Source organism: Budorcas taxicolor, chromosome 14 (genome assembly GCF_023091745.1).
Source record: "Budorcas taxicolor isolate Tak-1 chromosome 14, Takin1.1, whole genome shotgun sequence".
Taxonomy (NCBI): domain Eukaryota; kingdom Metazoa; phylum Chordata; class Mammalia; order Artiodactyla; family Bovidae; genus Budorcas; species Budorcas taxicolor.
In genome coordinates this window covers 54,281,064-54,306,152 of record NC_068923.1, presented here as the reverse complement: position 1 = coordinate 54,306,152, position 25,089 = coordinate 54,281,064, and positions in this window count along the sequence as shown.

Here is a 25,089-nt window from a genome sequence, read left to right as displayed (position 1 = left end):
TAGATTGAACATCTAAACCCAGGCTTTCAGGATTAAGCCTATGCACTACAGTATTTTCCAAAATGATTTCAATGACATACTCATACATTTTCATAAATAGAAAAAAAATTCTATAGATGTTCTTGCAATGTCAAGAAAAACTCTAAATGTATCATTAATATCCTTAACCAGATATCATAATTATCCTCAGCCAGGGCAAATGTATGTGTGACACACACACACATACACAGAGTGCATAGTTAGAGTTTAACCATAAGTAATTTAAGCTTCCTTCACTTTTTAACTGAAAAGAGTTCTTTACTTTCCCCCCCCTATATCTATGGCATATTTCCATGAAAGTTCTTGATGCAACTAGCAATGTTCACTTACATAAAATGCTGTACATTTTAGGAAATGTTTCTTCATGCTTTATTGCATTTGAGACAAGGATAATGAAAAGGGCAGATTTTGAAACTTTTTTTTTCAGATGAAGACATTAAAACCTGAATAAATGAAGGCAAATAAGTGATGAAGGGAAAGTCACAAACAGTGATGAAGATAGTAACACCTGACATAAATAAGATTTTCCCATCTATAATCATACCTAATGTCCATGTTCTCCCAGGAAATTAAGCTATTTTGATTATTACTCTTACTTAATAGGTATGAAAGGTAGACACATTCCATTCCAAGTCACTACTGGTTGAGGATATGTTCCAGGTGTCATAACTCCCTGCCTACTGATGTTTCTAAGAAGTGTGAAAAGACCATGTGCAGATACACAGTACTAGAAAACAGGAGAAGTAGGTTTGGTTGATTGATTACAAATGAGTTGCAAAGGATTTCTATGCATCAAATATGACTGAAAGATCAATGCTTTGATAAGTGGAGAAGATGAAAGGAGTGCCAGAGATAATGGGAAATTTAGCACAAGGGAATAGTTAGAGAGCATATACGAATTCTGCCTGCCTATGTCATCTTGAATTGTAGTTATGCCCAATATTCAGTATTTTTTAATACCCTACCAAATGCATCATGACCCTTATTCCATCTACATTGCAGAGGTTGGACATCTCTAAAGAAGACTCTTTGAGCCATCTTTTGCCTGATGCTGACTTTTATTTGCTTTCCCCCCTATCCCGTCTCTCTCCCTTATTACTCTGTTTTATTATTCTTCTCTGACATAATGGATCAGATACCATCTTTACTTTCCACTAAGCATTGTGTCTCCAGCATTTTGCATTCACTATTTAATTTATCACTTCCAACAACTTTGTGAAAATAAACATTTATTTTTCACAAAATTTATAAAAATAAAAACTTTGCAAAAATGGCATATTATTGCTCAAATTATACAGATGAATAAACTAAGGTAAAGGGTATATACTACCTTACCTAGAGACAAGTAAATGATGAGCTTTGAAACCAGAACTCAAACACAGATATCACTATTTACACAGGCCCCATCCATAACAATTATATTCTAAGTGACATGCTAATAAGCTACTGCTCTTTGATTTTCCCGTATGTCCGTTTCCTTAAGATTGACTCAGCAGAAAACTATCAGACCGTTTTCTTTAAAGCTGTAAATAATTGATGTAAAGCTCTGCTAGTAGGGCCTTCCCTTGTGGCCCAGCTGGTAAAGAATCTGCCTGCAATGAGGGAGACTTGAATTTGAACCCTGGGTTGGGAGGATCCCCCAGAGAAGGAAAAGGATACCCACTACAGTATTCTGGCCTGGAGAATTCCATGAGGTCGCAAAGAGTCGGACACGACTGAGACACTTTCACTTTCTTTCTGCCAGTAGAATGAGCATAAATCAATGATGTTTTTAGATAGGTTGAAACAAAGGCATTGTGTCCACCACAGAACTTTTACTGACTTTTGCAAACAAACATCGAGTAACTGTAACCTATACATAAGTAAGTCTTCTTCCCTCTCTGCCATTTTTGCTAGTGCCAATTAAAACCTGCCTTCCTACTTATATGTTGCCCAGTGTGTACTCTCTGACACAGAAGAGAGTATTCCATGGGAAAGGCTGTCCAGAGAAATTTCTTGTTTACATTTGATGGGGAAATCTTTGATTACCTCTATCAAAAAAAAAGGAGTTTTCTTAACCTTTGTGGTTCAAGACGCCATAATTTAATGATCAGTTAAGTTGGAATGAATATTTAGTACTGAATGGACATCAGGATTTCAACAGATTATGCAAAGATAATTTTTGCAATTTATGAAGGAACAAGTAACAGCTTCTCTGGTAGCTCAATTGGTAAAGAATACACCTACAATGCAAGAGACATGGGTTTGATTCCTGAGTTGGGAAGATCTCTTGGAGAAGAGAATGGCAACCCATTCCAGTATACTTTCCTTGGAAATCTCATGGATAGAGGAGTTTGGTGGCCTACAATCCATGGGGTTGCAAAGAGTTGTACACAACTTAGCGACTCAACAATGACAACAAATAAAGGAACAAATAATTTTAAAATTTTTGATAGAAATCTATGGGTGCTATCAATTCTCCACATTTATTTCAGTGGGTTAATCAATCAGAACAAATTTGGACTGTTTTTCTGCACAACGATCATCAAATTTGTTGACTAAAATAACTAACATTTAATGATGAATAGCCTAGAGTGCTAAGTAACCTATTCTTAATATTTGATTTTCACATTTTATTCTTGTTACTGTTCCTATTTAGCTGATGAGCTATTTGAGGTTTAGCAGATCAAATACCTTCCTAATTCAGAGTTTATAAATGATAAAGCCAAAGTTGAATCCTAGGTGGGTGTGTGTGTGTGTGTTAGTCAGTCACAGAGTCATGTCCAACTCTTTGTGATCCCATGGACTGTACCACTAGTACCACCTGGGAAGCTGCACGTAAAAATGAGTGAAAATAATGAAACATATTTAAAAAGCAATAGACAATGTATTTAAAATACAAAAACTAATCAATTAAAAAAATCAACAAAATTTATAAAAGCTTCAGTTAGACTGATGCAAAACTGGAGAGAATGTTCAAATTTCTTAAATCAAGAATGTAAAAAGAAACAGCACCACTACTCTTTCAGAAATGAAAAAAAATTCAAGTGATATTCTGGAAAGTTTTATGTCCACAAATTAGATAACCTAGATGAACAACATTTCTATGGAAGTAAACCATTGACAGTAATGTAAGAAGAAGTGTAATCTGAGAGACCTATTACTCTAGAGAGACTAAATTGGTAACCAGTATATAGGCATACCACAGTGAAATCCTGGGTTCAGTTCTAGTTCACGGCAGTAAAGTATAACAATAAAGCAAGTCACATTGCTTTGGATTTCTTGGTTTCCCAGTGCACATGAATGTTATGTTTACACTATACTATAGTTTATTAACTCTGCAATAGCTTTATTTCTAATAAAACTATATCTTAATTTTTAAGATTTCTATATATATCTTAATTTTAAAATATTTTATTGCTAAAATGGTAATCATCATTTGAGTTTTCAGTGAGTCATAATCTTTTTGCAATTATAGCATGAAAGATCCCTGATCACAAACCACCATAACAAATATAATAGTAATGAAAAAAATTGAAATACAGTGAGAATTACCAAAATGTGATACAGAGACACAAACTGAGTGGATGTTGTTGGAAAAATGCTGCCTGTAGACTTGCTCAATGCAAGGTTACCAGAAATCTTCAACCTACCAAAAATACAGTATTTGCAAAGCATGATAAAACAAGGTATGTCTGTATTTTCTACAATGAAAAGCTCAACCTTGATAATTTCATTAGTGATTCCCATAAAACACTTAAAAAAAGAATTAACACTACATCTTAATAAAGTTTCTTAAAACATAAAAGGATGGAACAAATCCCAGGTTATTTATAAAGTTGATATAGCATTAATAGCAACACCAGAAAATATATTACTACAGATTTTAAACATTTTGAAAGGATAATAAAGAAATATAAACATATAATGCAATATAAATTTGACATACTTACATGAAATGAATGTTTCTTTAAGTACACAAATTGCAAGGATCATTCAAGAGTAAATTAATAAGCCCAATAACCTCATATCGGTTAGATAATTGGACCTGTATTTAAAAAATAAAAAAAAAAACAACTACCAAAACTACCTGCAAAATCTCTAGACCCAAATGACTTTATTGGTGAATTCTGCAAATAATACCACTGCTAAACAACCTCTTCCATAATATGAAGAGCAGAAAACACATCTGAACTCATTCTATACTAGTACAGTGATATGAAAGCCAGACAAAGACACTGAAAAAAAGAATATATAAACCAGTACACTTTGAGAAAACAGATACAAATTTCTAACATAATTTATTAAGTTCAATTGAGCAATGTATAAAAAAGATGATACCTATGACCAAAGAGTTTATATCAGTAGTGTGAGGCTGAATTAACACTCAGAAATCAATTTAATAAAGTCAGTTCAGTTTAGTTCGTCTCTCAGTCATGTCCAACTCTTTGCGACCCCATGGACTGCAGCACCCCAGCCTCCCTTTCCATCACCAACTCCCAGATTTACTCAAACTCATGTCCATTGAGTCAGTGATGTCATCCAACCATCTCATCTTCTGTCATCCTCTTCTCCTCCTACCTTCAATCTTTCCCAGTATCAGGGTCTTCTCAAATGAGTCAGGTCTTCCCATCAGGTGGCCAAAGCAGTGGAGTTTCGCTTCAGTATCAGTCCTTCCAATGAACACCTAGGACTGATCTCCTTTAGGATGTACTGGTTGGATCTTCTTGCAGTCCAAGGGACTCTCAAGAGTCTTCTCCAACACCACAGTTCAAAGGCATCAATTCTTCAGCGCTCAGCCTTCTTCACAGTCCAACTCTCACATCCATACATGACTACTGGAAAAATGATAGCCTTGACTAGACAGACCTTAGTCGGCAAAGTAACATCTCTGCTTTTGAATACGCTACCTAGGTTGGTCATAACTTTCCTTCCAAGGAGTAAGTGTCTTTTAATTTCATGGCTGCAATCACCATCCGCAGTGATTTTGGAGCCCCCCAAAATAAAGTCAGCCACTGTTTCCACTGTTTCCCCATCTATTTGCCATGAACTGATGGGACTGGATGCCATGATCTTCGTTTTCTGAATGTTGAGCTTTAAGCCAACTTTTTCACTCTCTTCTTTCACTTTCATCAAGAGGCTCTTTAGTTCTTCTTTGCTTTCTGCCATAAGGGTGGTGTCATCTGCATTTCTGATATTTCTCTTGGCAATCTTGATTTCAGCTTATGTTTCCTCCAGCCCAGCATTTCTCATGATGTACTCTGCATAGAAGTTAAATAAGCAAGGTGACAATATACTGCCTTGACATACTTCCTTTCCTATTTGGAACCAGTCTGTTGTTCCACGTCAAGTTCTAACTGTTGCTTCCTGACCTTAATAAAGTCTACTGTATTCATAAATGAAAAATATTATCATATTTCAAAATATATGCAAAAAATTTATTAAATTTCAATATCCATTCTTCATAATACTATGAGTAAATGGCATTTCCTGAACCTAATAATGGGCATCTGTTTGAAAAAAAAAAAAGCCCTAGATAATATGAAAATATTTTAATAAATACTCCACCAAAAAAAGATAGCAACAGTGAAATTCACTCAGTCATCTCTGACTCTTTGCAACCCATGGAGTGTTGCCCGCCATGCTGCTCTGTCCATGGAATTCTCCAGGCCAGAATACTGGAGTGGGTAGCCTTTCCCTTCTCAAGAGATCTTCCCATCCCAGGGATCGAACCCAGGTCTCCTACATTGCAGGAGGATTCTTTATCAGCTGAGCCACCAGGGAAATAGCACATGAAATATGCTCAACATTATTAGTCATTAGAGAAATGCAAATTAAAATGACAATTAAATGCCAGAACACATTTAGTGTTGAAAAGATTGACAAAGTCAAGCACTGGCAAGGATATTAAAGAACTGGGACTCTCACATCTACTGATGGGATTGTAAAATGATACATACTTGTTGGCAAGAGTCTGCCAGTTTAAAAAAAAACTTGAGCATGTAGCTATCATATGATTCAATCATCTCATTCTTTGATGCTTACTTAATATGAATGAAATTATGTGCCAAAAAAACTTGTAAACAAATGTTCATAGCAGCTTTATTTATAATCAATTAAAACAGGAAAAAACAGAAAGTGCTTCACCAAAAGGTAGTATTAACACAAATGTGATACATTCTTACAATGAAATGCTTATGAACAATAAAAGGAATGAACCATTGACATAGGCTAGATGTATGGATTCTCAAATAATTATGTTGAGTGAAAACAGCTGGGTACACATTTTATTATTCCATATATACGTGTCCATGTCTGTGTAATTTGCTCAGTTGCATCTGACTCTGGGACCCTATGGAGTATAGTCCCCCAGGCTTCTCAGTCCAAGGTATTCTCCAGGCAAGAATACTGGAGCGGGTAGCCATTATCTTCTTCAAGGGGTGTTCCCGACCTGAGAATTGAACCCAGATCCTGCATTGCAGATGGATTATTTACCATGTGAGCCACTAAGGAAGCCCCCATTTATGCTTAGCTATATAGAAAATGCAAATTAATTTATGATCAGAAAGCAGAGGGATTTCAGGTAAAAGCATAGGGAGGGATTACTAAGAGACACATGGAAACTCTGGGAGATTAGGGCTGTATTCATCTTAATCATGCTAATGTGTCAGCTCAGTTCAGTTCAGTTGCTCAGTCGTGTCCGACTCTTTGCAACCCCATGAACTGCAGCACACCAGGCCTCCCTGTCCATCACTAACTCCCAGAGTCCACCCAAACCCATGTCCATCGAGTCCGTGATGCCATCAAACCATCTCATCCTTTGTCATCCCCTTCTCCTCCAGCCCTCAATCTTTCCCAGCATCAGGGTCTTTTCCGATGAGTCAACTCTCTGCTTCAGGTGGCCGAAGTATTGGAGTCTCTGCTTCAACATCAGTCCCTCCAATGAACACCCATGACTAATCTTTTATGCTCAAAATTCTACAAGCCAGCCTTCAGCAATATGTGAACTGTGAAATTCCAAATGTTCAAGCTGGTTTTAGAAAAGGCTGAGGAACCAGAGATCAAATTGCCAACATCTGCTGGATCTTTGAAAAAGCAAGAGAGCTCCAGAAAAACATCCATTTCTGCTTTATTGACTATGCCAAAGCCTTTGACTGTGTGGAGCACAATAAACTGTGGACAATTCTGAAAGATGGGAATATCAGACCACCTGACCTGCCTCTTGAGAAACCTGTATGCAGATCAGGAAGCAACAGTTAGAACTGGACATGGAATCACAGACTGGTTCCAAATAGAAAAAGGAGTACATCACGGCTGTATATCGTCACCCTGCTTATTTAACTTATATGCGGAGTACATCATGAGAAATGCTGGGTTGGAGGAAGCACAAGCTGAAATCAAGATTGCCAGGAGAAATATCAGACATGCAGATGACGCCACCCTTATGGCAGAAAGCAAAGAACTAAAGAGCCTCTTGATGAAAGTGAAAGAGAGTGAAAAAGTGGCTTAAAGCTCAACATTCAGAAAATGAAGATCATGGCATCCAGTCCCATCAGTTCATGGCAAATAGATGGGGAAACAGTGGAAACAGTGGCTGACTTTATTTTGGGGGGCTCCAAAATCACTGCGGATGGTGATTGCAGCCATGAAATTAAAAGAAGCTTATTCCTTGGAAGGAAAATTATGACCAACCTAGATAGTATATTAAAAAGCAGAGATATTACTTTGCCAACAAAGGTCCATCTTGTCATGGCTATGGTTTTTCCAGTAGTCATGTATGGATGTGAGAGATGGACTATAAAGAAAGCTGAGTGCTGAAGAATCGATGCTTTTGAACTGTGGTGTTAGAGAAGACTCTTGAGAGTCCCTTAGACTGCAAGGAGATCAAACCAGTCCATCCTAAAGGAAATGTGTCAGGGATGTATAAAAATCCAAAAACTTATCTAAATTTTACATTTTACATTTGTGCACTTTATTGTCTATCAGCTATACTTCAAGGAAAACATTATAATAACATATGCTATGATCTCATTACAAGTTTTACTCATGGCAATTATGGTAGACTTTGGAGTTGACCAAAATCAACCAATTGCAGTGGCATGGTAAAAGGTTTTTCCTGAGAAAATGTGAGCTTGAATGATGGGAAGTTTTGGGAGAAGAGTACAGTTCTGTGAGGCAGGTAATTACCTAAACATAAAGCTTTGAATGAATGAAAAAATTTTTTTTTCCTAATAGGATAGATACAGATTCATCATGTTAATTATGGTAACTCAGTGGTAGAAGAATTTGCTTGCCTATGCAGGAGCTGCAGGAGACGTGGTTTTGATCCCTGGGTTGGGAAGATCCCCTGGAAAGGGAAATGGTAACCCCCTCTAGTATTCTTGTCAGGATAATCCCACGGACAGAGGAGCCTGGCAGGCTACAGTTCATGGGGTCACAGAGAATCAGACATGACTGAGCATGCAGGCAACCAACATCCTATATTTACAAAAGTGAATAAAAGTTGTGGTTTGCAAGTACTCTCTTTGTAAAAAGTAAAGTACTTTTTAAAAAGTTTTAGTTTTGTCCTCAGAGGTTTGCAGAATCTATCAGTTTGCTGCTTTTTTTTTTTTTTTTTTTGGTTTGAGTCACAGTATTGGAGGTGTTTGTATGTATGGCTATACATATGACAGGTATGAATATATTTATTTGACTCTTGAATACTGTTATCTTTATGTTTTGAATTCCCTTCTCCTGGAAGATCAGAAGATGCTGCCTATTCCAAGCCAGGGAAAAAAGCCATAAATGATTAATTCTATCAGTTTTCTCAGTTGAAGAAAGAACACCTAAAGTTGCACTGCTTATTGTAATGGAAGTACATTAAACATAAACTCTGACAAGAGTTAAAACAGCAAGATTGCACTTACATTGTATAATCACTATACAAAAGGCCAATAATCACTTTGTTCAAAAGAGATAATGCAGTATAATATAAGTAGTAGTTTAAGCAATTATCCAGTAGAACAGTTAATCATCACCCTCAGTTCACAGCCCTTTGTTTCTTACTAATACACATGTCAGATTGTAATTAAATGCACTCACACTGTTCAGGGCAGAGTGAGAGTCCTGGGTTGAAATGTTGGAACCAAGTCGGAAAACACAATGCAGACAAGTTTAGACACCGCTTTTGGACTCTATCTGCTTAGTATGGGGTCTTGCTTGACAAATTGGCTATCGAAGGGTGAAACCACTCTGGAGTAAATTATTTATAGAAGAGAATAATTTATGCCTGTAGAAAGCTTATGCTTATAAAGTTCACAAATTTTCCAAACATTAACTTTCTGTGTGACATATCTACCAGATATAAATTTGTTCTAAATCAGATTTATAGGCAATGAACGTTTTTAAGTACTCTGGCTTTTCTAAATTGACAAAGATTTAAGAAATCTAGAAAGTTTCTCTGTATCTGTACAAATTCTTTTTTATTTCTAATAAAAGCAACAATAACAAAAACATAATAGAGCTGGCATTTTGCAGTTACAATAGCAAGACATGCTTAGACACAGCACAGCACATATTATGGTGACAGAAATATAATAATCAAAAATAGGATTATACTTTTCTGATGAAATTGGCTTTTTAAAACTATAATTTTTAGTGGGCAATTAGGATTTATATATATTGAAAATTAAAATATTCTGTATAAAATACAATCTATCATAATGTCGTAATGAAATGGTCAACTTTTCATTCTTTGAAGATACATACAATTTCATCATTATTTATAGTTTTATTTATGATAATATCTGTAACTCCAACTCAAAAACTTCCCTACAACTCTGGACATACACATTCAATTGTTTATTAAAGCAGTACCTCTCAAATTTTAATGTGGATAAAACAGTTGAGCTCTTTCTAAAAATGCAGAATCTGACTCTCTTGTTCTGGAATGTGCTCTGAGATCATGCATTTCTGAAACACCCCCAAGTGATCCTGATGCTGTTGGATCACACTTTGTTCTGAGGTCCTAAGTAACCCACACATAAATTTCCTACAGGTACTTAAACTCAAGAGTAAAAATCTGAATGAAACCTTTAGCCTTAACCTTAAATTTGTTCCTCTTTAGTGTTCTTTGTCAAGTTTATTTGACCCAATATTCATTTGGTGACTTGGTTGAAACCTATGAGTCATGTGAGATTTCTTCCTATTTCTCATCTCTTTTATACAACTTATCACCAAGATTTCTGATTCATCCTCACTGACATTTCTTAACCATTTCCTCTCCTTTCCAGTTCCACTTCAATATCCTAATATAGGACACCATAATTTCTCATGTATTATTTTAGCATTCTTCTAATTGATCTACCTTCAGTTTCATGACCTAATTCATCCTTTACTTGAAGCCAAAAGAATCTCCTTAAATACAATTCTGTCCTCATTATCCTGTTCTTAGACTTTCAATATCTTTAATAGATCTCCAAAATACCATATTGGGCTTCCTTTGTGTCTCAGCTGGTAAAGAATCCATTTGCAATGTGGGAGACCTGGGTTCAATCCCTGGGTTTGGACGATCACTTTGAGAAGAGAAAGGCTACCCACTCCAGTATTCTGACCTGGAGAATTCCAGGGACTGTATGGTCCATAGGGTCACAAAGAGTCGGACACAACTGAGCAACTTTCACTTTCACTTTCAGAACACCATATTACCACCTTATTTTCATGTTAAACTATTTCCCACATCTAATACCCATACTTGATTGCATCAGAGTTCTTTAAATTAATGGATCACTCTTGTTTCTTTCTTCAGGCAATTTTGCATTCTTTCCCTCTCCTCCCCATCACTCTTATGCTCCCTCCAACTCAATATGTCCAAACTGAATCTTCCAATTTGTACTTAACAGTGTCTCTATACTGGGAGATACACTGCTGCTGCTGCTCAGTCACTTCAGTCGTGTCCGACTGTGTGACCCCATAGACGGCAGCCCACCAAGCTCCCCTGTCCCTGGGATTCTCCAGGCAAGAACACTGGAGTGGGTTGCCATTTCCTTCTCCAGTGCATGAAAGTGAAAGGTGAAAGTGAAGTTGCTCAGTCATGTCTGACTCTTAGCGAACCCATGGACTGCAGCCTACCAGGCTCCTCCATCCGTGGGATTTTCCAGGCAAGAGTACTGGAGTGGGGTGCCATTGCCTTCTCAGGGGAGATACACTAAATTCTTCTAAAATCTCATTCTTCAGTTTAACTGAGAATATGTTCCTTTAAGTTCTACACTCAAAATATTTATGAAAATTACATTTGCTTTCATTATTTTATATAGAGCTTTCTTCACATATAAATCACATAACATGCAAATTAGGCATTTACAGTTTATAATTCAATGATTTTTAAAAAATATTCAGAGTTGTATAACCATCACCACAATCAATTGTACAACACTTTCTTTATACTAAAATGAAATCTATCACTTCATCACACATCAATTGCACAATAATCACTTCTCATTTCCTCCTAACAGTCTTTAATATGCATATTTATATATATTTATGAAGTATATTATATATATAAATATGTGTATGTATGTGTATGTACATATATACAATATACATGTATGTATGTATATATTGCATGATGAGAAATAAAATGTATTCTTTGCAATATATTTTACATTTAATGTCCAAGGTTACCATGTGTCAAAGACATAGATAGAAAGTGAACTTACACCCTGACACCCTTGCCAATTAAAAAGAAGAACTAATTAGAATTTCAGCACTCTATTATAGAATAGTTTGAAAATGGAAAGTAATTTTAATCTGAAAAATTAATTTAGATCCTTTGTATATTTTAATGAATATAAAATGCAATATAGTTGAGTCCCTTTTTTCTTAATTATTGTATTAGTCAGGGTTCTCTAGAGAAGCAGAAGCGATAGAAGATACATATATATATATAAAATATAATTTGTTATAAGAAACTGGCCTATGTGATTATGGAGGTTGGGAAGTCCAAAATCTTCAGTGTGGGACAGTGCTGTGGGTCTCTGAGGTAAAGACCCAGAAGAGCTGGTGGTGCGCTTCTAGTCCAAATGCTGGCTGGTGAAGATCTGGAAGATCTCGATAGTTCTAGTGAAGGCCCAAGGCAGTCTGCTGGAGCAATTCCTGCTCATGGAGGCTGGTCACTTCATTCTATTCAGACCTTCAGTTGAGTAGATAAGTACCATTTTATCACAGAAGGCATTTGTTTTATTCAAAGTTCAAATATTTAAATGTTAATCTCATTCAAAAACACATTCCAAGTTGACACATAAAATTAACCATCACAGTTATGTAAGTTACAGGGCCAAGATTTTCTTCTGTGCCAGTCAAATGAAGAAACAAATTAATCCTTATTAATATAGATCTTAAAGGAAAACAACAAATTCTCAACAGTCATGAACAGAAAACAGGATATAATATTGGAGTTTTCCCTTTGTCTTAAAAATGTAGTCAAGGTCCTAAGTTTAGGAAAACAAGCAGTAAAGAAGGCAATCATCAGATAGGACAACCACTTCCCCCTAAAACAGCTTTTCTACCTCCAGCACAGCAGAGTATCTGAGGAGTTCTCTGGAGATTTTTCTGGGAACCTAAATCATTAGCATGAGTTTATTTTATGTCAAGGTTATACACTGTCACCCTGTTTATTTAACTTATATGCAGAGTACCTTATGCAAAATTCTGTGCCGGATGGCTCACAAGTTAGAGTCAATGTTGCCGGGAGAAATATTAACAACCTCAAATATGCAGATGACAACACCATAATGGCAGAAAGCGAAGAAGAAATAAGAAGTTTCATGAGGAAGGTGAAAGAGGAGAGTGAAAAGTCTTAAAACTCAATATTCAAAAATATAAGATCATGGCATTTGGACCCATCAGTTCAGTTCAGTCTCTCAGACATGTCTGACTCTTTGCAACTTTATGGACTATAGCATGCCAGGCCTCCCTGTCTATCACCAACTCCCAGAGTTTACTCAAACTCATGTCCATTGAGTCTGTGATGCCATCCAACCATCTCATCCTCTGTCATCCCCTTCTCCTCCCGCCTTCAATTTTTCCCAGCATCAGGATCTTTGCAAGTGAGTCAGTTCTCTGCATCAGATGGCAAAAGTATTGGAGTTTCAGCTTCAGCATCAGTCCTTCCAATGAATATTCAGGACTGATTTTCTTTAGGCTGTACTGGTTGGATCTCCTTGCAATCCAAGGGACTCTCAAGAGTCTCTCCAACATCACAGTTCAAAAGCATCAATTCATTGGCGCTCAGATTTCTTTATAGTACAACTCTCACATTCATATATGACTACTGGAAAAACCATAGCTTTGACTAGACTAGATGGACCCACCACTTCATGGTAAATAAATGTGGAAAAAGTGGAAACAGTGACAGATTTTACTTTCTTGGGCTCCAAAATCACTGCCAATGCTGACTGCAGCCATGAAATTAAAAGATGCTTTCTTCTTGAAAGGAAAGCTGACAAACTTAGCATATTAAATAGCAGAGATATCACTTTGCCAACAAAGGTCTGTCTAGTCAAAGCTATCATTTTTCCAGTAGTCATGCATGGATGTGAGAGTTGGACCATAAAGAAGGCTCAGTGTTGAAGAATTAATGCTTTCAAACTGTGATGCTGAAGAAGATTCTTGGGTCCCTTGGACTGCAAGGAGATCAAACCAATGAATCTTAACAGAAATCAGTCCTGAATATTCACTGCAAAGACTGATGCTGAAGCTGAAGCTCCAATACTTTGGCCACTTGATGGAAAGGGCTGACTCATTGGAAAAGACCCTGATGCTAGGAAAGATTATGGTCAAGAGGAGAATAGTACAACAGAGAATGAGATGGTTGAATGGCATCACTGACACAATGGACATGAGTTTGAGCAAACTCCAGGAGATAGTGAAGGATGGGGAAGCCTGGGGTGCTGCAGTTCATGGGGTCTCAGAGAGTTGGACATGATTTGGTGACTAAACAACAACAATTTTTAGTCCTACTTCCCAAAGATGGGGAAGATAAAAAGATATTTAACATCTTTCTCTGAGATTTGAGAAAATTTCTAAATAAGTAATGGAGCTTACTCCTGGTGGCTGAAGATAAGAAATTTACAAAGTAGTGAATCCCAGTAAAGCCAAAGAAACTGTATTGCAATGTACCTGAGAACATGATCTGAGTTATTCCTATTTCAGTCTAAGACTTTGCAGTCACACAAGCAAGCAGCAGAGGAGTCCATTGGTTCTAGTGGTTATGCAAGGGCAATAGTGTAGGCTAGAAAAGAGGCAGGATCAATATTGTTCTGCAAATGGCTGCTGAGTCAAGCAGGGGTCATGAGTCAAGTGAGGGGTCATCTACTCCTAGCAGGGGCAGGGGAAGAGATGTCTCTTAGAAAGGTTTCTTCTGTGCAATCTGGAGAGTTCTGCATACAGTCTAGCAAAAGGACACATGGAAGAACAAATCTGACTCCATATTAGGTTTGTTTGTTTTCCTTCAACCTTTATATTCTATTGCTTTTGCTACCTATTATCCTGAAATATACAGTAGAGTCCAGTCACAAGGTTCTGATCTGTAAATGCATAACACTTTTCCATTCATACAAAGATTAAAATTTGCAGAGCAGAGAATAACATTTGTCTTGTTGGACGTTGACAGGAGCATCATGACCTGACCCATGTGGACAGCTGCTAGAACAATGGATTCTAACACCAAAAAGTTTGCAACAACTAATTATGCCCCTTCCCCTTTTAATATAAAAGAAGCCTCAATTCTAATCTGGGTAAGATGGCTCTTTGGGACACTAGTCCACCATTTTCTCAGTCTGTGGGCTTTCTGAATAAAGTCATTATTCTTTGCCTCAACAACTCATTTCTAAGTCTATTGGCCTGTTGTGCATTGAGCAGTACGAGCTTGGACTGGTAGTGAATGTGAATATGTTAGTTCTTCGGTCATATCTGACTCTGCAGCCCCACAGATTGTAGCCCACCAGGCTCCTCTGTTCATGAAGTTCTCCAGGCAAGAATACTGGAGTGTGTTGCCAATCCCTTCTCCAGGGGATCTTCCCAACCCAGGAATCAAATCTGGGGCTCCTGCATTGCAGGCAGATTCTCTACAGTCTGAGCCACCATAACACACACACACACACACAGAATTTATTTGGAATCACCAAATTAACAGAGGCCCACAGCATCAAAAAAAGGAAAATGGACTGAATTTTTTCAGAACAGGTCAATAATGCATCCTACATGGAAAAAATAGATGGCTCAGGGAGAAGTCTTAGAGCTAGAACACACAACACTACTTCAAATTCAAGCAATAGGAGTTCACAGGAGGAAAATTTTGAATTGAGTTTGATGCTGAAACTTTACAACAAACTAGAATTAATTTTAACTAATGAAATGAGATTGTATTTTTCACTTAGCAAGTGTGAAAAACTTTGCAATCACACTCAGATCCAGGGGAAAACAGATCCAATATAGTTGAAAGTGAAGATTGGAATAAAGAAAAGTGATACTGTCTGTCATGTTATAATACTCACAATTTGGTTGACAAGACAGATGACAAAAATTATGTATAAGTTAGAAGATATTTCTGAAAATTAGTGGGCAGAATGATAAGGAATGTGAATAGGATATACCACAAGACTGTCCATGGTTTTAATACACAAAGTCCAATGAAAAACTCCAGAAACCTATCAAATTCAAATGACAGAATCATCTTAGGTTTTCCTTTTGAACTCAAACAGCAGCACGAGTTGTTCCACCCGCTCTGTAGGAAGACAGCACTGGTTCTCAGTAGCCAGATGTGTGGTTTGGAGGAAAGTTGTGTTCTCTGGGTGATATTTAGTAATGTTTAGAGCCATTAATGGTCCTCATGGATGCAGCTAAATATCCTCCAAGGCACAGGACAGCACCTCACACACACACACAGTCACTAATCTGACTCAAATCGTGGTAGTGCCAAGGTGGACAAATTCTGAATTAAAGCAACAATTTACGAACTTACTCAGATCCATAACAGTGATGCATTAGCAATACAAGTTCAGGGGAGTAGTATGGGTTAGGGTATGCTTAAGGAATGTTCTGTGCTTCCCAGGTGGTGCTAGTGGTAAAGAACTCTCCTGTAAATGCAGGAGACATAAGAGACATCAGTTTGATCCCTGGGTCAGGAAGATACCCTGGAGGAGGACATGGCAACCTATTCCAATATTCTTGCCTGGGACAGCCGACAGGCAGAGGAACCAGGTGAGCTACAGTCCATAGGGTCTCAAAGAACCAGCCAAGACTGAAACAACTTAGCATGCAGCACGCACACAGGAATGATCTGGTTGCCATCTCAAAATAGACATTCTAATCAGCATAAAATTATTGATATGTTGTATCTGAACTCTAATAACCAAAATAAACCATTGTATCTCTTTCCTAAAGGTGTTGACAGCATACTTGATAAACCAATTTAATTCAGTTAGATTTATAATAGCACTAGAGTAGGATTTCCCTGTTAACTCAGCTGGTAGAGAATCAGTCTGCAATACAGGAAACCCTAGTTTGTTTCCGGGGTCGGGAAGATCTCCTGGAGAAGGGATAGGCTGCCCTCTCTGGTATTCTTGGGCTTCCCTGGTGACTCAGACAGTAAGGAATCCACCTGCAATGCAAGAGACCTGGGTTCTATCCCTGGATTGGGAAGATCCCCTGGAGGAGGGCTTGGCAATTCACTCTGGTATTCTTGCCTGGAGAACCCCCATGGACAGAGGAGCCCAGTGGGCTACAGTCCATGGGGTCACAAAGACTCAGATACAACTAAGCAACTAAGCACAGCACACAGCGCATGACTAACAAGACAAAAATTGAATGACCATTCTAATCTAAGTTTTTTTACCTAATTTTTTGTGAAACTAGCATTTTAAAAGTTTTTTACTTATAGAAATATTTATCAAAATATTTTTGAAAATATTAGGTACAGGCACTAAGCAAGATTACAGGTAAACAAAAACAGACAAAACATACTCCTTAATTTCAAAAGGTTTATAAATAAATGGAATTGAAATATTAAGATTATTTGAAAGAAACACAAACAATAAAAAAAGATTAATCTAGTTTTCACTTTTGATTACTTGTTTTTTTGAAAAAAAATTTTGATTGGAAATATTAAAAATAACTGTAGGAAAGTAAAAAACACATTTAAAGGTCATATTTTTATATTAATAATTCTATAACTTCCTTGAAAATATAATTAACATAATAAAGTTTAGAAATAAGAAAAATTAAGCTTAAAGTATCTTGACTGCATTTATTGTCACATTTTATTCTGAAATATGTTATTGTATAATGAAAACTGATGAAAAATAATATTAAACTTTCTCTGAAAACCATTTTCCTATAATATACTTTGTAATTTGAAAGAGGTGCCTTCATAGATCTTCATTAAAAATAAACCTAGATTCATCTGTGCCTCTATTTTTTCTTTGTAAATAAGATCATCTATACCATTTTTCTAGATTCTACATATATGAGTTAATATACAGTATTTATTTTTCTCTTGCTTCACTCAGAATAAGTCTCTAGTTATGACACAGTTTCATCCCTTTTTAATGGCTGAGTAATATTCCATTGTATATAAGTACCACAACTTCGTTATTCATTCTTCTGTTAATGGACATTTAGGTTGCTTTCATATCCTGGCAGGGCTTCCCAGGTGGCACTAGTGAAAAAGAATCACCATGCCAATCCAGGAGACATAAAAGACTCAGGTTCTACCCCTGGGTTGGGAAGATCTCCTGGAGGAGGGCATGGTAACCCATTACAGTATTCTTGCCTGGAGACTCCCATGGACAGAAGAGACTGGTGGGCTACCATCCATAGTGTTGGACAGAGCTGGACATGACTGAAGAGACTTAGCATGCATGCCCACACATGTTCTGGCAATTGTAAATAGTGCTGCAATGAACATTGGAGTGCATGTATCTTTTTGAATTACGGTTTTCTCTGGGCATTTGCCCTGGAGTGGGATTTCTGGGTCATACAATAGTTCTATTTTTAATTTTTTAAAGAACCTCCATGCTGTTCTCCTTAGTGGCTGTATCAACTTACATTCCTACCAACAGTATAAGAGAGTTCTCTTTTCTTTAAACCTTCTTTAGGATTTATTGTTTATAGATTTTTTTGATGATGACACTTATGGCCAATGTGAGGTGATATTTCATTGTAGTTTTGATTTGCATTTCTTTAATGAATAGTGAAGTTGTTTCCACCCGGTTTACTCACATGCTAGCGAAATAACGCTCAAAATTCTCCAAGCCAGGCTTCAGCAATACGTGAACCATGAACTTCTAGATGTTCAAGCTGGATTTAGAAAAGACAGAGGAACCAGAGATCAAATTGCCAACATCTGCTGGATCATTGAAAAGCAAGAGAATTCCAGAAAAACATTTACTTCTGCTTTATTGCCTATGACAAAGTCATTGATTGTGTGGATCACAACAAACTGTAAAAAATTCTTAAAGAGATGGGAATAACAGACCACCTAGCATGCCTCTTGAGAAATCTGTATGCAGGTCAGGAAGCAATAGTTAGAACTGGACATGGAAAAACAGACTGGTTCCAAATAGGGAAAGGAGTATATCAAGGCTGTGTATATTGTTACCCTGCTTATTTAACTTATATGCAGAGTACATCATGAGAAACGCTGGGCTGGAGGAAGTACAAACTGGGATCAAGATTTCCAGGAGAAATATCAATAACCTCAGATATGCAGGTAACACCACACTTATGGCAGAAAGTGAAGAAGAACTAAAGAGCTGCTTGATGAAAGTGAAAGAGGAAAGTGAAAAAGTTGACTTAAAGTTCAACATTCAGAAAATGAAGATCATGGCATCTGGTCTCATCATTTCATGGCGAATAGATGGGAAAGCAATGGAAACAGTGGCAGACTTTATTTTTCTGGGCTCAAAATCACTGTAGATTGTGACTGCAGCCATGAAATTAAAAGACGCATGCTCCTTGGAAGGAAAGTTATGACCAACCCAAACAGCATATTCAAAAGCAGAGACATTACTTTGCCAACAAAGGTCCATCTAGTCAAGGCTATGGTTTTTCGAGTAGTCATGTGTGCATACAAGAGTTGGACTATAAAGAAAGCTGAGTGCCTAAGAATAGATGCTTTTGAACTGTGGTGTTGGAGAAGACTATTCAGAGTCCCTTGGACAGCAAGGAGATGCCACTAGTCCATCCTAAAGGAAATCAGTCCTGAATATTCACTGGAAGGACTGATGCTGAAGCTGCAACTCTAATACTTTGGCCACCTGATGCAAAGAACTGACTCATTTGAAAAGACCCTGATGCTGGAAAAGATTGAAGGTGGGAGGAGAAGGGGATGACAGAGGATGAGATGACATCACAGACTCAATAGGCATGAGTTTGAGTAAACTCTGGGAGTTGGTGATGGACAGGGAGGCCTGGCATGCTGCAGTCCATGGGTTTGCAAAGAATTGGACAGGACTGAGTGACTGAACTGAACTGAGCAGTATGATTAGTGATGCTGAGCATCTTTACATGTGTTCACTGGTCATCTGTATATCTTCTTTAAAGAAATGTCTATTTAGGTCTTTATCTTTTAAATTGAGTTGCTTTTTTAATATATATATATTGAGCTACATAAAATCTTTGCATATATTGGAGATTAAATCTCTTGTCAGTTGCTTTGATTGCAAATATTTTCTCCTATTCTGAGGGTTGTCTTTTTATCTTGTTTATGTTTTCCTTTGTTATGCACAAGCTTTAAGTTTATTTATGTCCTATTATTTATTTTAATTTTTTATTTTCATTACTCTAGGAAGTAGGTTAGAAATACAGGACAAATGTATGGATACCAAGAGGGCAAAGGGAGGGTGGGATGAATTGGGAGATCGTGGTTTCCCTGGTGGCTCAGTTGGTAAAGAATTCACCTGCAGTGTGGGATACCTGAGTTCAGTCCCTGGGTTGGGAAGAACCCCTGGAGAAGCGAAAGGCTACCCACTTCAATATTGTGGCCAGTAATTTGTCTTTGGTATGAATTAATTATCTACTCTGTAGTTGAAAAACATATTTACACTATGTGTGCATAAAATAAATAACTAATGAAAACCTACTTATAGCTCAGGAAACTATTCACTGATATATGGTGACCTAAATGGGAAGGAAATCCAAAAAGGAGGATATATATCTGATCCACTCTGCTGTATAGCAAAAAGTGACACAGCAGTGTAAAACATCAATGCTCCAGTAAGTCAAAATCTAGATGGTTTTGGAAACTGGGTATATTAAAAACCAAACAAACAGATATTCTAGATAAATATTCACTCAAATAATGTATTTCCAGTTATAACTATATTAAACTTGGCATTGAAGCAGTGAGACAATTTCTATTCTTAAATTTTAATGCCATTAGTAGTTAGCTTGCTGTTTTCTGATATAATTATATATCACAATTTCTTGCATGTCAAAAAATGTGTTTTTCTTCAGTTATTAACAAGACTGTAGCTTTTCATTTAAACGGTGTAAGAAAATAACATCAGAAATACTGTAATAGACTTTTGATGATATATATTGCATTTGTGCTCTGTGACAACATAGAAGATTGGGATGGGTGAGAGATGGGAGGGAGTTTCAAGAAGGATGGGGTACGTGTATACCTATGGCTGATTCATGTATGACAGAAATCAACCCAATATTGTAAAGCAATTATCCTCTAATTAAAAATAAATTTGAAAAGCATATCATTTTATATAGCTGAATTCACTCTGAGATTTTTAAATATAAGCACTGTGCAGTACATTGCTGTGAACCCACAAACTTCATATTCTCTTACCTAAGTGATGACTCATTTTCTCACAAGGAAAATTAGTTAGAAAAATAATACTTCAAAATATTTCATTTACCAAATTTGTGGCCTCCATTTATTTATTCTCAGTGCATATATTAATGATTTCAAGTCATTATGTAAATTTACCTTTCAATTTTCATAGTGTTTTTGATTTCTATCATAATCCATGAGAAACTCCTTAATTATACAATTATAGACAGAATTGAAGAAGCTAGGAATGGCCTTCATGGCAATGCTTTGTCTGATCTAGTGATAAGAGAGGGTCAATAGAAAATCTGAAATGTAAGAAATGTTTTCATAGGTGCCAAATCTGTATGAATTCTGTACATAACATTGTTAATTTTTTTCAGTTAGGGTAAAATGTTTTCTTCATCTATCTTTGATGTTTTGTATAGATTCACATTCTGTATTTTGCTATAAACAGATAAATGTTTTGTAAAATCTTCTTTCACATATATTTTAACTCTCTATATATGTGTGTATGTGTTTGTCTAGTTAGACTACAACTCTGTGTATCTATATTATATATATATATATATTATATATATATATATATATTATATATATATATTTGTACTCTGGGCATTGTATTTCCCAGTGGGTAGCATAAGACAGTCAGGAAATACAGAAAATGCATTTTCACACACAAAAATATATTTTTCCTTTTATGTATAAGAATATTAAACTACAGATGACAACCTTTCTAAGAATTCAGTGTTTCTAAAATGTGGTGAAAATAAAAGGAGCAGACACAGCTATATTCAATCTAAAAGTGAAAATAAGAAAAAGTAGTCAGGGCTGTTCAGGTTTACAGTGGTCTTTTAGTAGTTTCATCCCAGCAATTAATTTCATCCATAGTCTAAGAAGCCTTTTATAATTAATTTCTCAGCATTTACCACATACAAGCCATCACTTTAAAGTGCTATGTCATTAACAAAATCCCATTTTTTTTCATAAAGAATAGGCATACTGATCTACATTTTTCCATGCTGCCAAGGCAGAATGGACTCGAGGGATATTATCTTATTCAGAAAGAACCTTTCAAGGTTGAATAAAAGAAATGGTGCAGGGTCCCTGGGAGAGGGAAGTGATCATCATTTTCACCTTCAACTCCTCTTTGATGTGGCAGAGTCAATTTTTAATCAGCAGCCATCAGACTGGGCTTCATTTCGCCTTACAAAGTCCTATTACTCTGCCACTTTCTGGAAGGAGGTGATAAGGACAATGCTCTTCTTTTTCTCTTCATAGAGCCCTGCATATGATGAGTCCCTTTGGAGAGGCTTGGTAAAAAAATAAAATAAAATAAAAAAAAAGAGTGAGTATGTAGGGATAAAGGTCACCTCTCTGTCAGAATTAACTCTTCAAGACAACAAACTTTGATTTTCCTGTGTTTGTTTTTAAGAACTCTCCTATTGTCTTTGGAGGCAATCGCAGTAATAAGTTGAAGTGGGAGAAAGAGGTTAAATGCACACAGCTTTTCATGAGAATAGTATTTAGGCTTATTTATTAGTCTTCCCGAGCTAAACACCATAGTGGACACAATGCTAATGAATGCTGTAGGTATTAGTGACATGGAGGAAAAGCATACAATTAAAATCTACTTCTTTGAGCAGCACACCTCAAAGAAATCATTTATCATCAGAGCGCACATAAGTGCCACACAGGCACAGTAAGAGAAAATCGCTTCTTTGCATTCAGCTAAATTGAAAAGTGGAAGAAAAAAAAACCCACTATTTTTTCCCTCTGGAAGTGTTTTTTATGTTAAGTAAACCTAAATTATTTTTTAAACTATGCACTCATGTGGAAAAACCTCTATAATCTCTTAGTATCATTTATTGTAGTTAGCAGTCTTAATTGCCTAACTGAAATGGATCGGAGTTCTGGGAATTACTCAATAAAATGATGTTACTACTCTCCAGCCTTTCCATCCTTTGATATAATCTCATTAAAAATATCAGGCCTCTAGGTGAGGGAATACATATGGATAGTAAATGCATGTTAAGCAGGCACACCCAAACTGATGACCTAGTTATTATAGAACAGAGCAGCAGCAGATGAATTTTAATTTTGAAGTATAGCAACTGCTTTCTTGGTTAATGCCATAATTATTAACATATTTTTGGAATGAATCTGCTTGTTACCCTTGAAAAAGATAATAACAATGAACCAACCAAAATACTGAAATGACATTTTTTGGAATAAAATAAACTCTTATTTTCCAGAAGACCACACAAGTGAAAAAACACACGTAGTTTCATTAACTATAATTACTGAAAGGAGATGGGAAAAGATGTGTGCCAAATCCCTTTTTGTGTGTGTGTTCTCAAAATGTAGCTGGGTTGAAAAAATATAAACCCTAGAGGAAATACACTCATCACCCAGCCAAATAAAGGGGGAAGGAGTGGAGGGGAGAGTCATGCTGAGTCCACCATATGAAATAATTAGATTTTTATAGAATTGGATTTCCTGTTATAAATTGGAAAGTGTAGTTCCACAAAGTCTAAGAGCGTAGAGAACATAAAACCCATCCTGGGCTATGCAGTCCAATGTGTAGTAATAACAAACTGGTCTCTCTTTGGTAGTGAATAGCAGAGCAGAGAGAAATAGCACCAGGACAAAGATGTGTTGTTGTTGTTTAGTTTTTAAAATGAAACTTCAATATTCATTTTCTAATAACTCATAATTTCAAGGGGTCCTAAAGTAAATGTTGCTGTGTATATAGTGGTAAAATGGTAGAATGTTGTTATGACTTGGGAGCAATTTGTGGAGTAAAGGATTATCTCCTTTTTGGTTATATAAAAAACTCTATTCTGATTAATATATATATTTAAAAATTTCTTGCCTCCATATACTCACTCCAGCTTTTATTTTGTTATCCTAAAATTTGCTTTGGGAAAAAGTGTGGGAAGTGATATGTTGCAAGATTCTTTTCAATTTAACACGTTGGTCAAAAGTTGATTGGCTAGTAGAAAAAAGTTCAAGAAATGTATCTGTATTATACAGGTCAGCGTGTCCCAAAATCATGTTGAATGCTAAAATGAAGAAATCATTATCTTTTGGCTGTGTGTGCATGCTCAGTAGCTCAGTTGTGTACAACTCTGCAACTTTATGATCTGTATCCCTCCAGGCTTCTCTGCTCGTGGACTTTTCTAAGGAAGAATACTGGAGTGGGTTGTCATTTCTTACTCAAGGGAATCTTCCTGACTCAGGGATTGAACCCACATCTCTTGCATCTCCTGCATTGGCAAGTGGATGCTTTATCACTGTGCCAGCTGGGAAGCCTATCGTTTGGTCACAATTGCATTCAGCAAAACAAAGGAATTGATTTTTTATGTCACAGTATTTCCAAGAGATGAATAATAATTATTATAGCTGTTCCAGTTATTTCTATTCATAGCAGAGACCAAGTTTTTAAAAAGGTAGAGTTTACCAAGAGGAAAATAAATAAAAATATACCAACATCCATAGTCAAAGACATTAAAGTAAGACTGACAAATAGGGGGAGGGGTGGGGAGAGAGCTTTCCTTTAGGACACATTTCTTTCAAGCGTGCATTTTAATACATATGCCTGCAAAGGGAGTATGGGTCAGGTAGAAATTACCTCCTCTTAGAACATCTGTGTATCCTTAACTTTTACCCTTTTCTTATTGTTTCCAAGTTCCAGACTTTTTTTTTTTTTTCTTTAACACCTTGGCACTTGTCAACACAGAGATCATTGTTCAAGCCCCATGTTAAATTCTTTTAACACTTTCCTTCTTTTGCTCCCTAAATCTACTCACTCTTCTCCCAGTAAGCCTGCACAGGTACCCCTCAAGGACTCCATTCTCTGTCTCTGGCACAGCTACAAATGCAGACTGAAGAATCCAGAAACCCTGAGGGGAAGTCTGCACCCCATAAACATCCATAATAAATTTTCTCTTCACCTTCAAGGTTTATTTCTTTGAACAATTTGAAGGATAGAGACTAGAATTTTGTAAAGCCATTTCTCTTTCTTGTGCCTATTCTGAAAAGAAGTTACATATTGCCAAAGTTACAACTGTCAGATTAATTTGGAAAACAAGAAAAGGGAAAGCCTACCATTACTAATTATCATGCAAAAGTGTATTCTAAATATTTTATAGACTATTGATATTTATCAGAAAAAGGCTGAATAGGATCAACACAGACCAGCAACTGGGATATATTTTAAACAAATGGACCCTAAGAAAAAAGATTAA